Source organism: Haemaphysalis longicornis, unplaced genomic scaffold (assembly GCF_048455015.1).
Source record: "Haemaphysalis longicornis isolate Haplotype H1 unplaced genomic scaffold, Haemaphysalis longicornis Haplotype H1 scaffold_1, whole genome shotgun sequence".
Classification (NCBI taxonomy): Eukaryota; Metazoa; Arthropoda; class Arachnida; order Ixodida; family Ixodidae; genus Haemaphysalis; species Haemaphysalis longicornis.
In genome coordinates this window covers 241939665-241957757 of record NW_027526203.1, presented here as the reverse complement: position 1 = coordinate 241957757, position 18093 = coordinate 241939665, and the positions used below count along the sequence as shown (strand labels likewise).

The 18093-nt window shown below is 47.6% G+C and overlaps 1 pseudogene; it reads right to left on the bottom strand.

Annotated features, from left to right (window-relative positions):
• Positions 1 to 17063: 17063 nt before the first annotated feature.
• On the bottom strand, positions 17064 to 17786 carry LOC144158342 (ELAV-like protein 1-B pseudogene; annotated as a pseudogene).
• Positions 17787 to 18093: the final 307 nt, after the last annotated feature.

The following is an 18093-nucleotide window of genomic DNA, read 5'->3' as shown; positions in this document are numbered from 1 at the left end:
AGTACTAGCGCCGTTATCAGGAGTTGCCCTTTTAACTCGCTACGGGATATACGCCTGCCGTTCGCTCGAAGGAACACAGAGCGGCAACTGAACGGACGTCCGGGCGCACAGAAGCGCGAATGGGCGCGAAAACAACAGAAAGCCGCTGCCGCAAAACCTGCAGCCGCCGCCGTTCCCCCTCGTTGAGTAGCTGCAAATACCTGAATGAAGAGCAACTTCCCCGCTTGGAACGCTGACGTGAGCCAATAATTCTTGTTCGGCTTGAAGGGCTTTCGGAGCGCCATATTCGTTGGCGTTTTTCACGCCTAAGCACGCGCACATTACCGGTTGCTAGTTAGGCATGCATAGAGGGGGTGGGTGCAGGGAAGGGGGTCGTACGCGTGTAGGCAGGCTTTACGCGCTGACCGATGGCATGTCAGTTGTGGTGGTAAGAGATTGAAACGGGGACGTCTCACGGCACGATGTGACCTGACTGCTGACCACCGTAGTCTAGCGGATTGAGTTGGTAAGATGCCTACGACGCAAGAGAGAAACAGACAGCCCATGTTTGTCCGCTAGAATGAAAGCCTAGTCCTTCCAAGTTTCATTCAGCTAATTAGCTTAGAGCTATGCCCAATCGCTATTTACAAAAAAAAAAAACGTGTTTTGTTTCGTGCACTCCTCGAACTGCTCACAGCCTCGCTGGTCATTCTTCTGCACAAAGTGTATATGTACTGAGTTTTTCAAGATAGTCTTTCTTGTGCCAGCTGTAACCTGAAATATCGGTCAGCTTGTCTCTCTGTCACAGGGGAAAGAAACGAGTAACAGCCCCAAAATTTTCACCATGAACAAGGGTGGGAAACGAACGCAAGTATCAAGCACGCGGAAAGCGATTGGCTTGTGCCCGACTGAGCCGCGCGCGGCATACGACTGTCAAGCGTTCCCAAGTACTGCAGCTGCTTGTGTTGAACGTACTTTTAGGCGGCACTGAATGTAGTACATCTTAGCAATTAAATCCGTAGAAAGAGTGGTCACGTTTCGCGCAATACAGACTGCACGTGTATCTTCTTCTTTTGCTACAAATGACGTTGGAAGGCGAGACCATTGCTCTCCCTTCAGGCAATCACTTATTTCCTCAATTCACTTGCAGATTTAGTATCCCGCACCGCATATATGAATTTAGATTTACGTTCAACCTGCAACGCTTGCCTGACTGAGGCGCAACCGTAACGTTGCCTAACCTGGCTCACCCCTGTACGCGTTTCGCTGCAGAACCGAGAGATGCTGGTAGCAAACAAGCGAGTAGAGATCTGAAAGGTCAGAATAAAGCCGAAGAATTCGGGGAAAGAACGCTTCCTTTTTTTTATTTTTTTCCCGTGCTCCAAAAAAGTTGAACCAGTTCCCACCGCTTAAAATAGACCCGTTTTTCAGAGCCTCTTTTGAGCTAGCCTACTGAAAATAAATAAAAGCATTGCCGGGAATTGCTGTAGTTCAAGACGCGAAGTACGGGAAGGCTTTTTTTTCTGGATCACGATTCCTTTGATTGATTATGAGGTTTAACGCACCGACGCTACACAGGCGATGAGGCACGCCGAAATGGAGGGATCCGGATTAATTTTGACCACCTGGGGATCTTTAACGTGATCCTAAATCTCTCGAACACACGGGCGTTTTTGCTTTTTGCCTCCATCAGAAAAGCGGCCTCCGCGGCCGGGAATCGGACCCGCGTCCTGGTGCTCAGCAGCACAACGCCTTAGCCAGTTAGCCACCGCGGCGGGTGGATTACATTTTTTTGCATACTTCGTCCCAATACGACCCGCTGAAAGCGAACATGAATCGCTCTCAGAGTTGCATGAACTATTCCACCGAATCCTGCAAACCATGCAAACTGCGGGCGTCAGCTATTTCCGAAATGAAGTGGCCGATGTTCCCTAGCAGCCGTGATGAAGATACGACTGTTGTCTAATCTTAGCATTTCTTAGCTTAGGATATCATGCCCTTTGCAGAAGATTTGCTTGACCCACAAGATAAGGGGCAGTACCTTGAAGGTTCTGAAGTTGTGACGGAGACCGCCTGGGCCTCTGAACTGTGAAAGTTCAGGGAGTTTTAAAATATCGGTTAATATTGTACAACGACTGCCGAAAAATAAAGCCTTCTTCTTCTTCTTCTTCTTCTTCTTCTTCTCTTTGGCGACATTCCATGACGCCCCGTTGCTGGTAAAATCGCATGACGCGTATAATGTTCACCAGAGCATTGCAGTCACAGTGTTTGTACAAGTTGTCGCTTAGCACGTGGAAGGCCTCCCTGAAAATTTAGACAGGCCTCAAAGGAAGGTTACGAAGAACGAAACACACGACAACGGCATGGCGGTTCTGGCAATTATAGGTACACACTATAAAAAACGGACTCGCCACCTCCGCCCTGCAAAAGTAGCTGCCCAGTGAAGCTTTTGCAAAAGGGCTACACCTGCTGATCTTCGTACGACATTTTTTGTTACTTCACTGTAATGCCACTAATAACCGTCTTGTCATCGCTGTGGTAGACGGTGACTAGTTCCAGGAAAGGCTTCACCGCCTTCTTGGAAAACACAAATCGGATCCTCCTCAAAGCAAACCCCGTGCCGTTAGCACTTCCGACGACTGCAGTATGAATACGGTGAGCGACAAAGAGAACATCAACGTGAGCCTCCATTGGAGATGCACTCGTACTCACGAACGGGATTCGTGGTTAAATCACAAGCTTCTCTGCGGGAGTCAACTGTGGGAAATGTTCCGGGATTATTGATAGACGCATTTTACCTCGCACCAGCGTTTACAACATCTTCTCCATAAAAGGGCTGTGTCAATGCTTAAGGTGGCCTTGTTTTGCTTCACCTGTGAAATTTGGAATTAAGGTTAAGTTATCCTCGTACAACTATCTCTCACACACAGCACACAACTCAAATGAAATTTTTGATCAAGAAATTGTCTCTAAAACTTTAAATTTGCTCGGTTGAAGTTTTCGGTTTGAGGTAACGGGTTATCGTTATGGCATGGTTGGTGCCCCTAACTCAGTGAGCTGGTGGCTGCTCTGGCAGATGACCTAGACAGGAGAGGAACAGCGTGAGAGATGGACGAGGTGAGGGGAGAGGCAGTTTCGTGGCAGGGGCTGCGGATGACTATCGCCTTTCGACGATATGGCAGCAAAGTGAGCAGATATTACAGCCAATTTTTTGTTCATCTGCACGACTCGTGAGACCATTGTTCACTATACCACCTCTTAAATACAAAACGTTGGCCTCGACGCGCATTCCCCCCATTTGCGAGAAAAAAAGCCTGCGCATAGATTCAAACGTTGCGTGAGCCCTTTAATGCCTCGGCACTGTGAGAAGGTCACGCTCAGATAGAAAATCGTGGTTAACTTCGCTAACCATAAGTTCCTTAATGTGAACAGAAGCCTGTAGTATGTTCCCGCAATTCCCCTGCATCAGAGTATACTGTCTCCGCACTCCGCAACTGGGAATCAAACCCGTGTTCGCTTAACTCATCCGCCGCTTTACGCATGAGCGCCGGGATCCAAAGGAAACCCAGAGTGCATCCGCAACGTTTGAATGGCTAGTGCAATGTTTTGGAAAGGTTGAGGAGCTAAAGTAAACGTTCAAAAACGAGGGAGGACCGGCGCCTTGTCAGGACAGGGCGTGCATTGGTAGCTACGCGACGCGAAAATGGTTTGTAGAAGTGCCCCTGGAGTTGCTCCTGCCAACCTCGTGTTTTACGCCGACACCGAAGATGACCGGTTGTCTACCTCACGAAGACGCCGGGGTGCAAGCGCTGAGATAGATACATGCGTGACTGTGAAGTGGGACTCGCATCTGTCAGTTGTAAATATTTGCAGTTGGCCTGGCACAGCTACCTCAACAACGTTGGCCCTTCAAAATTCTCCAGCGAACATTCTAGTGTCAGGGCAATTATGCAAACTCATATTAGTTATAAACGCTACCGGCTGGCTTTCCGCATTTCATACCAAGCAGTTTTGTGACACCGAAATGCACAGCAGGTGCAAACCATGCAAACTCGCAATGGGATCGCCGTATGGAGTAAATTCGCACCCAGACATGGCACCTCGCATGTGTGTGTCTGTGTAGACGCTTCTTCAGAAAGTAGTCTCGTCCACGCAGATAACACAGGACCCACTTCACCATCAGTAGCTTCGAATATTGATGTCGAGCACCTCGGTACCTCCAGAGATTTAATTCCAACAATGCCGATATATAGTGACCGAGGGGCGTGACCAATGAGCCGGAGGACACGCGGGAAACAACGGCACAAAAGGCTAGGTCTAGCAGTATTTGTTTGTGCACTGTGCTTACCACAACACAAAACACTGAAACTGAACGTCCACATTTTGTAATGCACTCAGGTAGCAAAAGAAGTGGCTGGCGATTACGATACCCCCCAATGCGATATTTGGGCGCAGCAGAAGTGCGCTGAGGCAGCACCCACTCATGGGTTCTATCAACGGCAGCGATGATGAGCCTCTGCGTCGGCGGCGCGGAGTGCGTCTAACGAAGGGACCGCGAAGTACGTCTTAAGCGAACGCACATCATACACACGCGCACGCCCCTGTCATGTTTTTGCCAAGCGTCGCGCCGTCGAGCGCCTCGTGCGAGCACAGAATACTTCCACCTCCCGTCCCCCCCCTTAGCGAAAAGATGCCGTATTTTTAATGTATTTTGAATGCATTTAATACATATATTAACGTTGTATTTATTGTGCATTATTTTGTCCGCATTCCAACTGCATTTCGAATACATTTACAATGTATTTAAAATGTACCTCAGAAATACTTAAGCAGTGCATGAAAAATATATATTTAATGCATTTTAAATGCATTAAAAATGCTCAGAAAATGCAATTTTAAATACGTGTAAAATGTATTAGTAATGCATTTTAAATGCACAAAAAATACTGCTTCAAATATACTCAAAATGTGTTACTAGTGTATACTAAATAAAACCTAAATACATTGAGAGATACCATGGCAATGTGTCTTAGGTGGAATTGTTAACGTTCAACTAGAAACTATCATATTGTGGTTTCAAAAAGTTTAATAGGCACTAGGCTAAAGATATGCTCCATTGTGAAAATGTAAACCGGCCATGCTCGGAATGCGGGCCAGCAAATGACTGAAAAGAACAGCATGTATGCGCACAAATTGGCAGTTTGAAAGTTGTTTATTGTACACCTCAGTCGAGTGGCCAATTTCGCCATTACTAAGTAGCAGGAACGAATGCCTTTCAGCCACCTCGGCAGCCAGCGCAGATGAAGCGTTGTGCATCAGAGTCTTCGTACTTCGGATTCTCCACGCGGGAAATTTCACCAGCACCTGCAGTGAAAAGAAAATGGGAAAATATTAGTGAAACACTTTTTTTAGAGGCAAATAAATGTCAAATCAATCAGGCCTTTTTTCTAGCCGTGCCAACGTCCCTCGCGAGCAAGGATTTTTTAGTTTCCCCTTCAGAGAAAAAAAAATATAAAAATCCCCGGCGTGAAAACAATGCCCTTTTGAAGGACGTAAGACAATTTATGTAATGGTAAGCATAGTTTATATTTCCATGCGGCATCGGACCTTCAATACCATTTTTAAGAAAGAATAGTTGCGGGGGAGGGGGGGCGGGAGGCTTATGTTTGGAAATTGTCTAGGGATAAAAATTACCGAAAATTAGGAAAAAAAAAAAGACAGAGCTAAGATAACAACGTTACCAAACATGCAACGGAGTTCTTAGAGTTATGCTACTTCTCTATCTTAGGCGCTTGAATTAACTTGAAACGGTGGAAATCCTAGTTTTCCAACTAACTTGGACAAAACTGGTCTGTGACCTCACAGGAGCTAATAAAATAAGATAGGCAGTAATCTTATTAACTACAATTATTGTTACGTGTTCCATATTTCGGCGTCACCTTCTTCGGAGATTACGTTCTAAAAAAAATAATGGGCAGCGAAACAATTTAAAAATGCATGGGCAGGATTGCAGTAGAAAGCTTACATAAATGTCATTAGATTGGCGTGTGCACTCAACAATGCTTTCAAAGGAACGGCAAAGTAAGGTTATTTCGAAAAACAAGAAAAATTTCACGCTGTCTTTTAAATAACAAGCTCTTATATCGTAGGCACCTAACCGAACCGATTAAAACAAGCAACGCCAGAAAAAGTGTATTTTTGCTTGCACACACATGTAATTTTTTTGCTGTCCGCCGCACATCACCGGCAGGTAATTTTATACTTTTTGCAGTACACAGACAACGTCATCATTTAATTAGGGAGCAACGCAGAAAATAATTGTAAATGCTCGCGTCTTTAACATACTAAAAAGAGATAAACACCTGTTAGCGTCAGGGACCATCAAGTAAAAATAGTGGCTTCATAAATACTCGTGACACCTAAAAAAAACTCGTTTAAGTACACCCTTTAGACGAAAATGGGAAATTGCTGCTTCTAAACACACACAACCGCCAAGCTGCCCATGCTGCTTTCGGTGCCTTTGGGCACATTTCTGAAATTCTCCGGTGGCGTGGTCCAGCGTTAGCGTGTCGGGTTCCGCGTGTCTGTCACTCGACCACGAGCGGCCGAAGGGCCTCTCGGAACGCGCACACGTGTTCGTGAATGCGCTACGAAATGAATACAGCAAGGAGGGAAAAAGTTGCAAGGAAACACAAAAGAGGAAGGGGCCAACGTCCTGAAGTTTCGCGAAGTTTTGGGGGAGCAATCCAAGGAACAAAAAGTGACGAACCCGCCGGGGGGACCCGTTCCAGGAACCGAGGGGTCTCGCGCGGAGAACTGGTTGCCTCCCTCGAAGTCCCCCTCCCCACCCGCATTCCTTCTCCTTCCTTCCTTTGCTGGCTCTTGGTTCTGGGTGGCGGTAGGAAACTGATTGTAACTTAGCGGCTACTCTCATACAGTTTGTCTTAGATGGACAAATAATTTGTAGTCCCTGGGCATGAAGCACCTTCGCTACTGCCACATGCACCAAAGATTACGTGGGTCGCTTTTAACACTTTTGGTCACTTCGAAACAGACGGCATAAACTCTTTCATGGCTTTAGTTGACAAAATGGCGACATGCGACAGACAAAAATCGCGAAGGCTGCTCGGATTCTCGCCGTATCTCCCGGCCGCGCGCATTAGTCGGATACATGTATGCCACAAACTGGGTTCCTTCCCGGTACGGCGGCTGCTGGGAACATGCGCAGCTGTGAGCGGCTGCTGCGAACAGAAAACAAAAGAAAGCTGCCCCCTGGATACACTTCGCAAATTTCTCAAGCGCGTCAACATGGACGGCGGACTTTCTGTGAACAGGCTGTGCTAAAAACGTTCCTGGCTGTTATGTGTTTAATGCAAGTGTTAGTCCTCAATGAGTACTCGATCTACAAGGAAACTCGTAGCAACAGTCCCCCGTCCACTCAGCAGGGCCCGAGCTAAAAATTAGGCGCAAAAAGGAAAGCACTAAAATCCATTTTTTTACGTCTTCTTGATGTCGTTGATTTGTGAGTACATTCCCTTGCATGGCGTAGTTACGGTAGGAAATCTTGCTCGCAGGTGGATGTAAGCTTAACAACCACGTGCGGATTTTATAAAGGGCATTAGCACTCTTCGATTGCAAGACAAACATACGTCCATTAATTGTAGTGCGACACTGTACGTGCAAATAGCCGGTATATCGTGCTTACCTTGGCTAAACGGCCAACGCCGCTGCAACGCGCCGTCCAAGCAGAGACTGCGTCCACCCGACGACCGCGCGTTGAGGACTCCGAAACAGGACAGGCAAAAGAAACGCACCGAAGGCAGACGAAACGTGAAGGAGGGGTACGCCGCTCAACTCGCGCCGCAGGTGCCGGGCACAGAGGAGGAGGTAGTGAGCGGCAGTGAGAGGCGCCGAGCTGCTCGCCCTCGCAAGCATAGCCAGGGTTGTCCATCTAAGGCGAATATTTTTCAAAAAAAGAAAATTTTCAAAGCCTCCACAGCGATACCGTCGTAACAACGCTGGCAAAGTGCAAGTGTTTTCGTACATATACATACTCGTTGAATTCGATGTTTTTTCTTTGCCGATTGCGTTGGAACACCGCCGCTTACATATTTGTACGCCGACTTTCTCTCTAATACGCAGAGTTATGTCTGCTTTAGACAGCGCAGTAAGTGAAAGTATCTCCCTCAGTTTCTTTTATTATACGTAAACATCGAGGAGAAATTCTCAGTACGTTTATTCATTTGAGATGTATTTTATCCGGCACTTCAGATATGCTTTACGTGAATCTTGCAATTCAGCAACTGAAGCAGCGCCTGTAGTGTACTCGAAATGTATTTCGTAAAGCTTTATGAATACATTTAAAATGTATTTTCTATAAGTATTTTTCATGCATTGAGAGTGTATTTCTACCATGTTCGTTCGACAAACGTAAAAGGCATTTGAAATGTATTTCGAATATATTCGGAGTATATTTCAATGCTTCAGCACACTTATAAAGTATACTCAGAGTGCTGCTCTAAATGTAGTTAGGTAAGTGTATTTTTATAATATTTACAGTGCATTTACACCATGATCGTTTGGCGGGAAGAAATACATTTTCAATATATTCTGAATGCCTTAAGCGCGCATTCGTGAGGTTCAGTGCATTCTTAATCTATTTGGAGGGTACTTAAAAGCACTCTATTTTTCCCGTATTTTTAATAATGTATTTTCAATATTTACTAAAAATTGAGAAAATGCAATTTTTAATGCACTTAAAATACATTTACAAATACAAATCATATTTGAAGTGCACTTCAAGCATACTCGTACGTATTTCAAACGTATTACTTTTCGCGCGCGCGCCACCGCACACTTTCGGAGAGCCCTGGCGCGCGCCGCCACGGCGGACCACCCTCCCCTCCGAATTTCGCGACACTCTCCTTCTTTTCTTTATTTCACTCGTCGGTCTTCCCATCGTTCGCTCGGTAACGACGACGGCGACGCGGCTCAGCCCAGAGACGGGCGACATAGGGCTGCGCTCTAAAACACAGAAAATGCAGCCTAAAACGGCACCAAAAGCGGGCCCGCAGCGTAGCCGCGTTCGCCGCTCCGAAAAAGATAGGCCCCTGCGCCGCAGCGCCCTCGCGCTGCTGCTGTAGTCAGAAACTGTTGGAGACACTGCAGGCGCCGCTGTGTAAATGTGGCGCTTTGGACACCTTGCTGTGGTTCGAGTTACCATTCCTACCCTGTGCCTCACAGTTACTGCGTCAACTGTCATTTTAAACACTAATTTTCTGGCTTCTTGTAGTACCTTTTTATACACTGCCTTTTGAAAACTCTTTAGGCTACACATTATAACAGGTCACCTAGCTGTAACAATAAAGCGTTAACAGCCATTACGTGTGTGAATAACTTTAAAGCTGAGAGAAAAACCCGACTTAGGAGACTGCGAACATCGGGCTCATCACGCAGGTTTCCTGCTGTGTTGTATGCAGTGCATGGAGTGCTTTTTTTATGCAGAAATTTAGACGTCCATCGCACACTATCGCTTGCGCTTGTCTTTTTTCTATCTCTGTTTATTTAAAGCTTAGCGTTATATGGCCAGCGAAATCAGTTCTGTGTATGCAGAACACTTTTCCTTCGCAGTCCGGTAAGCATGCATGCAAAAAACACGTTGGAGGGGAGTTCAAGTAAGGGAAGAGAGTGGGACTGGGTTTATCGCGCTCGTAGCAGAGCGGGCGCAAAGCGAGCTACTGCGCGAAGCACAGATAAAGCGACAACGGCGGGCTCTGGCGGGCGGGTCGTCCTGAGCAGCGTGAACGTGGCAATGACAAACACCGGCTGCACGTTTCTTCGAAATCCGAAGGCCAGACGTCATATACGCACTTCTGAGGAGCAGGCAGCTTAGTATCACCGACCTCGTGAGCATGAACGGGAACAAAAGAAGATACCACAATCACGCAACGCACAATAAAAAATAATTTAATAAGCAATTTCTCCGCTTAACTTCTTTTTTTGTAGAATTTACGAAAAATTCCATAGTTAGTGAGCCTTTACGCCATGATAGAAATTTACTGCAGACATTTGAATTCTCTAGGGCCAGCCGTTTTGTGTAAGCGTTCACCAGCAAGTCAGCACCGAGGTCGGTCGGCACTTGTACCTATAGGTATAGATTAAAGAGGTAACCACATGGAGCGATTCTAGCAAGCGACGCGACAGGCGACAGCGACGAGTTGTCGCTGTCGCTTGACTTTTCCCTCGCCGAGGAAACCCACATCAAAGCGACGGCGGCGACGAGCTTCCGCTCGGCCGCCGGCAACAATGGCGTATTCGGTTGGCCGCTCCGGTCCTCTGGCTCTGAGTCGCCAGATGCCAAGGCGGCTCGCAATCAGAGCGCGAGAGGCAGCGTACCAACCGGATGCATCAGCGATCTCGGATGATGATGATGATGATTGGGCTAGCGCGGCTGTAGCACCATCGTGAAGCCAGCGCGGGAAGCCGCCGGGTAAATCACGGCGTTTTGTGTCACGTGACCCGTCCTCCCGGCCAGATCGCGCCACGCTCTCACTTCGAAGTCAGAGCGGTCGAGAGCGTTCGGAGTCGGAGGCTTGACGCTCCGAAAGAACCAACCGAAGGTAGTTCGAGCGCTCGAATTCTACCAACTGAAGACGCGGCCGCTTTTCAGAGCACTCCAGAGCGCTCGTAAACGCCCAACCGAATACGCCATAAGGGAGCGACGCCAGCGTATGCGAGGTGACCTTTGTTCACAGGGTGATTACGAATGCGAAAAAGATATATAAATACGGTTTATTATTTTATCACGTAATTATACTTTAGTGAAGACATAGTGGGTGACATTTTTTATAGTAATTATCAGTTCAATTGACATTACAGATCCGCAGTTTCGTACATTGCGTTTGACCAGAACGAGCGTGCGCACTCCAAGAGTTTTGTGTCGTCTGTACGGAAGTGCAAAGATTTGAGCTTGCCGGAAATGGAGCGCAGGAATTGTGCTGCCAGGCTGAAGGCCCTGTTGTTTGTCTACTTCCACCAAAAGAAAACACTCAAACATCGTGCCTTCAACGAATAACAACGATGGGTGTTATCAGGGGCTTCTCTGGAATATAAACACTTTGTGACAAATGCACAACACGCACACACACACGCTAGAAAGCCGCCGTTGGAGGGGGGGGGGGGGGCAGGAGAGCTCTAGAAGCGGAAGTGTTGGGAGCAGACGATGAACCCGTGAGCCTTTGCGCTTCTAACCCTTCGATTGTTTTGTTCAGCACCTGCAGGCCGTTGAGTGACTCGATGGCGCGCGCCGCATTGACGGCGTCCTGGTTGTCGATGAAACCGAAGCTGTAGCTACGGCCTGTCACCTTGTGGCGCACAATCTTGCACCACTCAACGGGTCCGATGGGGGCGAAAATGCGGCGGAACTCCTGGTCTGTAAGGCACTGGGGTAGGTAGTTGATGATGAGGTTCGTCGTGCCCTCGTTTCCTACTTTGTCCTGCTTGGCCTCTTCTTGTGCCGGAGGGGCAGTCAGTGTCGCGTCCTCGTTGTCTGGGGCCATCTATGTGCTGCGCATACGGCGGAAAATCGGTGAGCTGGCGGTGATTCTGAGGCTTCACCTTGTTGTTGTTGTTGTTGTTGTTGTTGTTGTTCCTTCGCAAAATGGCGCATACCCAATCAGGGGATCGGCCAAACATCAGTTGCTAATTCGAATGAGATTGCTGCCTAGGTGGATGATGCAAGGAAAGTTAGAAAATTTTGGAAGCTTTTTTCTTCTTGTTTTTGAGGAATCGAGATTGGAAATTAGTCAAAATTGAAACAAAATAAATAGAGAAAGAAAGAAAGAAAGACGAAGAAGAAGACGAAGAAGAAGAAGAAGAAGAAGAAGAAGAAGAAGAAGGAGGAGGAGGAGGAGGAGGAGAATAATAATTATTTAAAAAAAAAACAGCAATGGAAACGTTTGGAGGGCTCTGGTGAGGTTCCAGAATAAGATACGAATTAGGTTGTGAATCTTTTGGAATTTTCTATGAAGCGCAGAAGAGCAGAGCAAACATCCCGGCGGCCATATCCAGTTTCTGAAGCCCCAAATGATAAAAGAACCGGCACTGATAATGCCAACCCCAGGCGATGAAGCGGCACCTCAAGGAGCTGACGTCTGAGGCTTGAAAATCGTCGACAGGACAAAAGGAAGTGGTCCACAGACTCTTCTTCATTGCAGTAACTGCACATGGCAGACTGCGCCAGACGAGACCTGTGGAGGTATCTGTTCAACTGGGGCACACGACATCGAAGGCTCGTTAGTATCACCTCCAGGTCACGTGAGGGGCACCAATTCGGTTTCCAGGAGAATTTGAGATGACAGAAATCTCGCAACGACAATAGGACTGATTCGTGCTGCCTTTGTAGTTTCAACAATCTACGGAACCTTGCGGCGGCTAATAGAGGCGTAGTCTCAATGACATCGACAACAGGTCCGGAGAGTGCTACCCTTGCCAGTGAATCTGCGGTCTCATTAAAGGTGATTCCCGCATGCCCAGGGACCCAAAGAAGGTCGACTTCAGTAATATGAGGTGGCAGAAGTGACCGAAACGTCCGTAGAAGAGGTGAGTCTTTCGGAGAAGAAAGGGCTAAGCCTACGGATAGGGAATCTGTAATTATGAGTGGAGACGATACCGATATGTGAAGCTTTCGTAGTGCCAACACTATTGCCAAGAATTCCGCATAGAATATTGGGGTAAAATCCACCAGACGAACCGAAAAGTACCAATTTAGGGAAGGGGAAACTATACCTATTCCGGATTTTTCATCTCGTTGAGAAGCATCTGTATAAATGATAGTATCTTGCTGAATTGAGGCCAAATGATCTTCTAGGATACCATTGAGCAGTCTGGCAGGTAACATTTTAGCATTTTGGGGAAAGATGTTCCGGAAGTTGACCGTTATCGTATGACCCCTATCAAGAGATGGAAGTATGTTATTGAGCGCAACCCCTAATGGAGACACCAAGCTTTGTGCTAGAGTAACTTGCGGTCGATAGGACCTGGGCCACTGGGCCGCCAGAAACACAGCTGGCTCAGCTACAAAGATAAATTGTGCCCATCTAACCCCCGCGCCATAGGCTCTCAAGAAAGTCTCCACCGTAAGTATTCGAAATCGGTGATTCAGAGGGGGAACTCCGGCTTCCAAATAAAGTAACGCATTAGCTGCATGTTTAGGTAGCCCTAAACAGCAGCGCAGAGCCTGGCGTTCCAGAAGAACTAGGCGATGGAGCTTATACGCAGCAGCACCCGAGAATAGAACACACCCGAACTCTAAAATAGGCCGCACGTACATATGGTATATCATCAGAAGAGATTCACGGCGCATCCCCCTCTTTCTATGACTGAGGCGCCTCAATATGCCAACAGCACGTGCTCCTTTAGTAGCTATACGCTCTATATGTGGACTCCAGTCAAGTTGGCTTGTGTATACTACACCAAGGTATTTTAAAGAATCAACCTGGGGTATGATGTGCTGACGATAACAGAGAGAGATATTAAAGGAAAAAGTGGACTGAAAAACTATCACAGAGCATTTCCTGGCATTTATAGTGAGAGAGATGCTGTCTAACCAGGAATCTAAAGTATTCAGATACGACTGCATTAATACATACAGTTCGTGTATGTCAGAAGCAGATGCGAAAAACGCGATATCGTCGGCATAAACATAAGTTTGGACACCCGAAACCAAAGGGACAGAGCTTAACAGGATGTTAAAAAGAACCACTCAGCAGATTTCTTCGTCTTTCTTCGTCCCCCGTCTCGACTTAGCTGTCTGGCAGGAATCATGGCATAATAAATAGGGACATTAACCAAGAACGAGGGCTTTCGGGTCGGAGTTTATTAACACAGAAAACAATTTATCCAGGTGCATCCTAGAAAATATCCATTAATTAGGAAGAATAAAAGTGTAGGCGAGAAACTTGGTGCCGTTATTGCTCATATGATGCTCTCAATAAGAATGGCTGTTTTCCGACCGCACGGCTTGAACCAATACCCGTCTGGTGGTGATAAAACAGATCTCGGTGACCGAAAATTTGGCACCCCCGCGACCTTTCTTGCGCAGAAACTTATTTCACCTTGTGGACTTTTCAAAGGCGTTTCCATTAAATAAATGATGCCGCATTAGGGGGTAACCAAATGGCGTGATTTTGCGAGTGACTCGACGGGCGACAGCGGCAAGCGTCAAGATCTGATTTTCGATGCGACCCTCCATCGCTAACCTTTTTCTCAACTCACGACAGTAACACGATTCTAATCGCTTTTAGTAACATAGTTGAGCTCCCTGCTTCAATGCAAGCTTTGTTGCGTAATCAACTTCCCAACCGCCACCACCGCAAAATTCGCTCCATGCGGTTACCCCTTTAACATATCCCTATAAATACAACTGCTAGACCGGCAGACAGACCTCGGTGCTCACTAGCTGGTGAACGCTTACACAAAGGCCGTGTCTAGAGTGCCGTCCGACGGTATTATAAGCACTCCACTATATCGACGTCCACCGGCGTTTTGTGGTGAAATTGCCGCGTCTGGCAGTACATCGCTCTAGATAACGTAACGCTAGGCAACCTAACCTAAACATAACATAAGATAACCTAACGCACACAAAGAAATAATTTAAAACACTAAAACTAACCTAAGGCATAAAAATTACACTGCAATTAAATAAATAATAAAAAAAAACAACCGACGCAAAAGCCAGTTTCGAGCCACCGACTTTGGGATCAAGAAGCTAAGACGGATACTCTACCCTACAACGACAGGTTCTTCGGCCGGGGCTAGCCTAATGTTAAATATTCGAATGTCGTCGGACAGCACACTAGCCATGCCTGCAACGATCAGCTAGAGTGCCGTCGGACGGCACTCTAGACACTGCGTTACACAAAAACTGCTCGTCCCAGAGACTTCAAATTTCGGGAGTAAATTTATATCACTAAATCTCCCTAAATCTGGAATTTTCAGAATTTTCACCCACATGAAATTAAATTGGGAAATTGTTTTCAAGAATTCCTGTTAACCTTGCTGGCCCGTTCTAACGTACGGCTGGTGTTCACACTTGGGTCACTTCCTAAATTGTTTATTAAATTATTTTCCATTGTACGTTGCATGAATGGGGTATCTTCTTGCGTTCCCGTTCATGCCCACGGAGTCGGTGATCCTAAGGTGCCTGCGCCCTAGAAGCACGTATGACGCCTGGCCTTCGGATTGCGAAGTAACGTGCATCCGGTGTTTGCCTTTCGCAGGTTCACGCTGCTCAGGCGGACCCGCCCTCCCCAGCCCGTCGTTGTCGCTTTATGTGTGGTTCATACAGTAGGTCGCTGCGCGCCCGCTCTGCCACGAGCGACATAAACCCAGTACCACTCTGTCCCCTTTCTTCGAACTCCTCTCCATAGTGTTTTTTGCATGTTTACCGCACTGCGAAGGAAGAGTTTTTTAGGGGCAAAGCTCCTTAAGGCGTGGGTCTGTCCATCCTCGACGTATGTATGTAGCCACCTCTAGTTTAGTTCTTGGATTGTTTACTAGATGGCGTGGCTACCTCTAGTTTAGTTCTTGGATTGTTTACTAGATGGCGGTACTTGTATATGATGAAAAGATGCGCTTGGATTGTTTACTAGATGGCGTGGCTACCTCTAGTTTAGTTCTTGGATTGTTTACTAGATGGCGGGGAGCGTTGTAATAAAATCCGTTCGCTGTTGGCGCGCGCTCGGAGTCGCCCGATGGATAAGGCTGCAGAGCGGCGAGCGCGCAAGGCGGCCGCCGCCAAGATCCTGCCGTACGAGAGCGGGAGGCCGAAGCGTGTCGTCTGGCTGCGCGACGACGCCGCCAAGATCCCAGCGTTCGAGAACGAGAGGCCCAAGCGTCACGGCAACGGCGCGAGGACCCTGCCGTACGCGAAGCGGCACGGCTGCGGCGCGAAGAGGATCTCTAAAACGTCAGAGAACGGGAAGCGGCGAGAAAGCGCGCGTATCGGCAGGCAGACCCCGATGCAGTGAGAGCTCGTGAGGCGTCTGCAAAACGCATCAGGCGAGCTCAGCCCCAAGGTGCCGACGCGCGGTTTAAGCGAGACTTTCTAGACGTTAGGTTCAGACACAGATGTAGTGGGCGAACTTTCACCGAAGAGTCACGGTTTTACCGATGATTTCCCCTCAGGAGCTTCGCCCACTCATCATCATTCACCCCGTGGATATGCTGTGAATGTTTTTCGTACAAAGAAACGCTTTTGATGGCCATATAAAGCTTCGCTTTAAGAAAACAAAACTAGAAAAAAGACAAGCGCAAACCTAAAAGTGTGCGCTAGACACACATTTCTGTATGAAAGTAGAAAATAAACACCCCATGCACTGCATGCAACGCAGCAAGAAACCCGGGTGATGAGAGCCCGAAGTTCCCAGTTTAGCTCCTAAGTCGGGATATGCTCTCAGCTGTATAGCTATTCACACACGTAATGGCTGCCAACACTTTATTGTTAGCAGCTAGGTGACCTGTGACAATGTGTAGCCAATACAGTTTTCACAAGGCAGTGTGAAAAAAGGTATAGCAAGAAGTCAGGAAATTAGTGTGGAGAATTACAGTTGACGCAGTCACTATGAGGCACAGCTGAGGAATGGGAACTCGAGCCACAGTAAGGTGTCCACAGCGCCACATGTACACGGCGATGCCTGCAGGGGAATATGCTGAATACCAACCAAGAGTGCCTTTATCATGGGTGTACATTTTCCACACAATCTACAAAACTTCCAAAGGCACCCCTGTCCTTTAAAACTCCACCCGGAAGCCTTTAGGTGGCATAAAACTTGCGCTGTTTGACAGAGGCTCTGTGGGGTAGATCAGTTTGTCGGAAACCTGGCTTCGAAGGCTTCCACGCAGTTTTCGTACGTGGTCATCGTTACAATCGTTACAAAGGCCTACCCGCTGGACGGACCGGTGGCTGTGTTGTAAACGATGCTCCCGTTGCCATAGTTGGCAAGGAAGAAGCGACCTTTCGTGTTAATCGGCCCCAATGTCGTAGATAAACAGTGCCTGTCGGCTGGTGACTGCTGCCGCCGAAGTCAAGTCAGCCGTGATAGGGTGGGAGCCGTTGGCAGGTTTGCGCCAGTAGCAACCATGGAGCCGCCCGTGGCACCGCTGGGTCTGCTGATAAATTCACGAGGTGGTCCGCGAGCAACACGCTCCTTCCACGGGAACTTTGACCGCGCATACTCAATGACCAGCGGCTCTCTAGCGCCCGGTAGCGTTGTTCCTGTCAGCTTCGCCATCGCGGCTTCGGCGTTCTCACGCAAGTCGTACAGCACAAAGGCTATTACGCTGCCGGAGCCGGAATGGTCCTTGACGACTCGAAATTGTATAAGCTGTCCAAAGTTGGCAAATACATTTTCGGCTTCCTCAAGCGGGTAGTCTTTGGGGATGCCGCGAATGTAAAGTTCGGCATGCTTAATGGTCTCACCACCTGGCCTCGCGTTTGATACCTTGATTGTTTTGTCCTGTACCTGAAGGCCATTGAGAGACTCGATGGCGCGCGCCGCGTCGCCGGCGTCCAGGTAGTCGATGAAGCCAAAGCCATATCTGCGGCCGGTTGCCTTCTGACGCACAATCTTGGACGACTTTACTGGCCCGATGGGCGCAAAAATGTCGCGGAAGTCCTCGTCTGTTAGGCACCGTGGTAGATAGTTGATGATGAGGTTCGTCATGTCTTCGTTGCCTGCGGGTTCCTGCTTGATCTCTTCTTGTGCCAGCGGGGCAGTCGGTTTCGTGTCATCGCTATCTATGTCCATCTCAGCGCTGCGCGAAGGGCGGAAAGCTGGTGAGCTGGGAGGGATTGTTGTTGTTGTTGTTCCTTAACTATATTGGCGCATACCCAATCGGGGGATCGGCCAAACATCAGTCGTTAATTCGAATGAGATTACTGCCTAGGTGGATGATTCGAGGAAATTTAGAAAAATTTGGAAGGTTTTTTCTTCTTGTGTTTGAGGAATCGAGTTTGGAAATTAGTTAATATTGAAACAAAACAAAAAAGGAAATAAATAAATAACTAAAGAAGAAGAAGAAGAAGAAGAAGAAGAAAAAGAAGAAGAAGAAAGA